Below are 6298 nucleotides of genomic sequence, written 5' to 3' on the forward strand. Positions count from 1 at the left end.
ACATAGACTGTCCCTGGGAAAAGGCTGACCGAGGGCATGACTTAGGAAGAACATGCATGTCTCACGCCTCTCTGTAGCAGAGGAATCCATCTCAAAATGGGACTCACCACCTTGCGGTCTTTCCTGGTCTAAGTACATAATGCAGGGGTTTTTTTGGCAAAAAGCACTCCAGGAAAAAAAAAAAAGGTAATAAGCTAGGCTGGTGGTGATGTGGCCCAGTAGGCCACTAATTAGGACATCTTACTAGAATGTAGAAAAAATAAGAAGTCAATTTTAATACTTTCTCCATTTGACGTTAAGTGTCTTGAGCAAATGGTTCTGCCCTTCAGGCTGGAGCACATCCTAGGATGAAATTCACCCAAATCTGACAAGGAAGCTCCTTAAAATTTCAAAGAACAATAACCAGGCAGCTAGATAAAGTGCAAATCTAAGGCTTGGTCTTACACGGGCAGATTAGCAGAGGGACATAAAGGAAACACAGTCCCACTTTTTACCACCATGAATGACAGCTTAGCCTAACATTACACGCACTTCATACACTCTGCTGAGCCACTGAGGAAACTCTACAAACAGTGGGTTTCAGAGGTGAGGGGGCTACCTACTGTTCTGCATCCTCCAAGGAAAGAAGGAAGTTAAATCTGGTCATTTACCTCCTGGTCTTAGACACCAGCTGCAACACTTACCTTCTCTACCAGCCCTGCACTGAGCACCAGTTGATCTGGGATGCCTTCTCTGAAAACCTGTATGAGATCAGGCCCTGACAGCAAGATAGTCAGAGGGACAGTTTTGTTATGGATCCCAGGGGACCGAAGCGAGAAGTGGATATCAAGTTCCTCAGGCTGTTACCAAATGCAGACTTTGAGGCTGTTACTGACAGATACAGCAGACTTCCAGGGTGAGGTGGCATCAGCAGTTTGAGGAATCTGAGTATCAGTCTCAAGAGCTAACAGCGGGTACAAAGTAGCATACTGGTACACAGATACCTTAACAATATTCAGCTGCCTAACTCCCAGGCGGGCAGTTAATCAGTATTAATTTCAAGGGAAATTAGGTGTTTGTTGTCTCCAAGGTGTGCTCCCGATCCTGCCTAGTACAAGCAGGGTTAAGGAAAAAGTGTTGAAGTGTAAGAAAAGAAATGTTGAAGGCTTGGAAAAAGGCACAAAGGTGAGCGAGCAGATGCAGAAAGAGCCAGTAAGTGGTTAAACACCACTCGTGAAGACGGCAAGTACGAGGGGACTGCAGACAGCCATGAAATGGGGGCATAGGGAGTCCATGCGGAGAGGCTGAAACCTGACAGAGAAACCACAGAAGGAATATGAAGCTGGAGAACAACAAGGGTAGGCAGCGGGACCTGGGAGGCAGGAGGCTGGGGGCTGCAAGCAGCACTGCGGTAACTGAGGACAACAAGCTTTTCATTTAAGGACATAGGCAAAAAGTCAGGTTTCAGAGGAAAAAGTGGTGAGATTTGACAGGTCCATATGCAAGACAGAGCCTGGATACAGTAAAATGTGTGGTAATCTGGATGTCACTGCCAGGGAGAACAGCAGAAGTGCTGGGGGTGAAAAGAGGTGGTGTTCAGAAAAGGCCCAGGTTTCCCACTCATCAGGTTCCAGATGTTGGTAGGGGATGATGGAAGACTGGAGAAATGGGGAGCTGCTGGAACAAAGGGATGATAGTACAAAATGTTGGACAGAAACAAGAGAAAGAGAGCGGAGGGGGAGAACAGTTCAAAAGCACAGGAAAGATCAAAGCTGGTGGGGAGAAAAAAAATAAGAGACTCCTAAAGGTGGCTGGGGCAACACTAGATATTCCTGTGAGAACAACTTTGGGATTATGATATTGAAAATAAACTTCAAGGCATCCAAGCAAGTATTGGAGAGGAAGAACTTGGCAAAGATAATGTGAATACAGGGAATGAGGAAGGAGCTTGTTCTATTCTGCAAGTTTGCAGCACATGGAAGTGATTACAGGAATGATTCAAGACTATATAAAAGACACAGGATAATAACATTCAATGAATAATATAGTACAGAGTAGAGCTGTAGCCCAAGAAGAAAAAAAATATGCTTAGCGCTGCATAAGCCTATTTTCTGAATAAGATGGAAAAGTAAAACAGCAAGTCAAATTGAAACTTTTCATTGATTTCATTGGAAATTTCTGTTGTTAATGATAATTCCTTCCCCTAGAGAAGTCCCTTGTTTCACCTTTCATCATTTAAAATAGTTGGACCAGTGAAGCCAAAATCAAATCTTCAGCCATGAAAAAAGTGAAGGGCTTTGGCCCCAGGTTCTTTGATAAAATCTTTGGAAGTTTTTCTCCAGCAACCAATTTTAGCATCGTGACTTTGGCCTCCAATTCAGGAAGAAGGACACTAAGCCTAGTATACTTTTTAAAATGAAAAAGAAAAAAAAGAAAAAAAGTATTCTTAAACATCCAAATTTCTCACTCAGAAGGAAGATTCTTTCCAGTCAGTTCTATGACCTTTTTAAAATGAAAAAGAAAAAGAAAGCGTTCTTAAACATCCAAATTTCTCACTTCAGAAGGAAGATTCTTTCCAGTCAGTTCTATGACAGGTTTCATTGTTCTCCTCTAGTGGCAAGACACTGTACATCAGTTTGGCAACAGTTACAAGCTCCACAAATGACATACCTGCTCAGTAGTTGCTTATCGTTTTATATTCAGCGGTCCTTAGTCCAAATCCATAAAGAGGACTCTCCCAAGTGTATCACTGCAAGTTGCTTGCCTGTAAAAAAAAAAAAAAAAAATTTTAAATTACTTAAAAAATTGGCGTGGGCCTACAGGTAGCAGTTACATGTTGAAAAATAATACCCTCTTTTAGTGATAAGTAAGATTTGTATGAAAACTACTTAGGTGCTTAATACTCCAAGAGAGAGAAAGAAGTTATTTCTGGAAAAAAAAAAAAAAAACAGACAACAAAAGCCCCTGTACATTCCTTCCCGTTATCATAACTCTATTGTTTATGGCTCTGGCCACCGACATCCTGCAATCACTTCACATGGCTTCCACTTCCAGCTCCACGAGGTACTGAAAAGTATCAGCTATGCCAGTTCTACCCCTATTCTAACACAAAATTCATGTGCTGCCATGCCAGTCACATCGGCACGCCTGGTGCTCCGCAAACCTAGGAGATTCATTCCGCCCTCGCCTTGTCTCAGGTTAGGGCCGTTTCTTTGTTACCTTGCTCTGGACCAGAGTCCCACGCCGGTTGCTGGCTGCAGGCGATCCAGCCTCCCATGCTCTGCAACAGTTTTCTGCAGAGCTGCTCAGGAGATTACACCGGCGATGGTATTTTATCAGCCCTGCTAGGAGGTGAGCGCAGACACGATAAGGAAGCGCTAAAAGTCAACGAGGTGCCATTGACAAGGATTGGAGCTGGGCTCGCGCTTCCCCACTGCCCATGTGTGGGCTGACGCTGTGCAGTCCAGTTGCCTTCTCACCAGCTGCTCCTTTGGCAGGCGGCACCTTTCACCCTCTCTTTTCGGTACGCAGCCTCCCATCAAGCCAGCCAGCTCATCTCTGCTGGAAGCCGTCACAGCATCAGGGCCTGCAGGGAACAAATCTCTCCTTACGAAACGCCTGCGGGTTCCCTAATGAGCATTAAAGAGACTTTTCGTTGCTCAAACACGCCGATGGAGGGGTAGCCTAGTTACTTCAGTTCCTCCACACCACATTCCCTCCCAGAGAGGAAAGATCTGCTCCCTGAAGCGACTGCTTCCCCAGGCAAGCGTTCGCACACGCTGCCTGGAGCGAAGCAGAGGGCCCCAGCAGCATGCCTGGCATACACCCCACAGAGATCAGCCCCCCGCACAGGCAAGCCCCGAGGCTTGGGGAACCTGCTGTGACTAACAGCTTGATTAGGACCTAAGTCTTTTCCCACTAAGTTTTCAGGGGCAGGTGAAGAAGCTCATAAGAAATTTATTCCTTTTGTGCAACTACGGTCCCTGAGCTGGAACCACACAAGCAGCCAGCAAGCTGTAGGCTTAACCACACCACAGGGCAATACGTGCTGTTAGAGTCAAAACATCCTGGCTCCATCCTTGCCACGGTGACCATTAACTCCACACAGCAACAGCAGAGATAGCCTAAGTGGCCGCAGATTGATCAGAGTGTTGCAAAACAACCTGAAACTCAGGAATCTCTTCCACAACCTACATAACAAGGATCCACACAAGTACCAAGGACAGGAAGGATGCTCCCACTGCCTGAGCTACCACAGCTCAGGGCCAGTAGCTCAAGCAACACTGCTCTGGAAAGCAACCAACTCACAGAAGCGCTACTAACAGTTCTAGCACACAGCAAACCCCCACAACCATTGCAATAAGTTAAAGGACTCCATTATATTCCCATGAGGCAGGTGTGGTTGTCACAACTGCCCCCCTTCCCAGCTGGTGCCAATGAAGTCCTCACCAGCAGCCCCAGGACAGAAGCCCAGGTCTGAAAGAAATTCTTGGTTCACCTCCAGCGATGCCCTCCCTGTGCCAGGTTGAGACACACCGAGCAGTTAACTAGGCGAGCTGTATCTTGCCTGTCCTCTGGCACCCTGAATTTACATTCATGCAGAGAGGAGAGCGAGCTGCTGGCTGCTTCTTGGTGTGTGTTTGCTGGAAAACACCTTCTGAGATATCCATGCTTTCTGTTTCCTAGTCTTCATAGACACTAGGGGCAGGAAGAGTCTCTCCCTACTCCTGGAGGTTCGATGCAAAGACGCATCCCACCATGGAAGCAGTAGGCAGCACAGGCAGAGCCCCCGCTCACTCCCAGGAGAGCAGGCACGCAGGGGTTAGTGCTGAGAGCACGGTGTCGGGGCCAGCCCTTGCCAGCCTTACCGTGCTTGCCTTGGCAGGACCCGCTGCCCGTGCTGTGCAAAACAGGTCTGAGGCTCCAAAAAAACCTAAAGACCCAAGACTGTCATTAAAGGGGGATGTTTCTTTTCCAGGAGAGACCCATTTCCAGCACAAGAACTCCACCTAAGGTCACTTAGCTGTGGATGTTGCCCTGTTTGTGTTTGCACGTGGGGAAGAAGCATGTGCAATGTGTGTCACTGTAGGGGTATCTGAAAGCAACAGTCACAGGCTATGTGCAGTAAAGTCCCCACTCAAATACCTAGTAGATGCTCTTAATCTGAAATGATTTCTCCATTGCCTGTAGTTTCTATTTCTCCCTCCACCCTCACCCCTCAGGACAAAGCCTTTGTTCGAAGACAGGACTGTGCCTCTGCCAAGTACACTGGCAACCTCAGGGGTTTGTCCAGCTTTGGGTCCATTTCTTTATTTTTTTAAACACAACCCTGTCCCCCAACAGGGTAAAAATGCAATCCCTGAATGAAAAGGTGCCAGGAGAACGATGGGCAGGTATACTGGTATACGTGGGGAAGGACAGATGGAAACCATGGGAGCCTTCGGCCTCCGTGGCTCCGAGCATCCCAGCTACTCCAGCCTGCAGCATGGGCAGCGGCCAGATTCCCTGGTGCCCTCTCCACAGGGTATGCAAACGCTGAGCCCTTTGTCCTCCCTGCCTCCAGATGCAAGCAGGCCTGCAGGAGCGAGCAGAGCTCTCTCCCCAGGCGACACTGCTGCCAGCCAGGCTTCCTCCATTGCCTGACGATGCTCTGCGGCCTGTGAAACGAGCCTTTGATCCTGGAAATGTAGAATTCTTCCAGAACTTCAGCAGTTTTGGAAAGGAAAAGAGAAAAAAAAATCTGATGGAAAAAAAATATTGAGAACAGTTTCCTTTGCCCAATGTCTTCCACCAGCACAGTGGGCCCTGCAGCTGGGCTGGGTGTCCCCCTGCCAGGTTTTCGGGCCTCAGCAGCGGTTGCATGGTGTGTGTGCCCCCCACCCAGGTCTGGCAGCCCCCAGTGCCTGCTGCCCTAGGGCACGGCCGTCCTCACCCTGTCTCCCAGCAGGCACCCTCCGCTCCCCGTTCCTCTATGTCACCAATCCTCAGGCATTTTAGTCCAGGACCTAGCAAGCTCCTGAGAACACACCACCTCCCAGGTTTTGCCTGGAGCGGAAGCACCTCATGGATGGGCGTTCAAGGTCTGCTCCCAGCCCCAGGCAAGAGCAGCAGGTTTGCTGGTCTGGCAGGCTTCCCCCCAGCATTTTCACAAGCAGTTGCCTTACCTTGCTTGAGCTTCAGGGAGTTCAGTTTGGGGTGAAGGGTAGGTCAGCTCTTATCTCGTATCTACATGCGCAAATGTAACCCTTACCAGTTCCCTTTCCAGCCCCCAGGGTTCCTGCCCGGCAGCACCGTGAGGACCACGCTTTCCCCCTCAGCT

Source organism: Egretta garzetta, unplaced genomic scaffold (genome assembly GCF_000687185.1).
Source record: "Egretta garzetta isolate BGI_Z169 unplaced genomic scaffold, ASM68718v1 scaffold383, whole genome shotgun sequence".
NCBI classification, from domain to species: domain Eukaryota; kingdom Metazoa; phylum Chordata; class Aves; order Pelecaniformes; family Ardeidae; genus Egretta; species Egretta garzetta.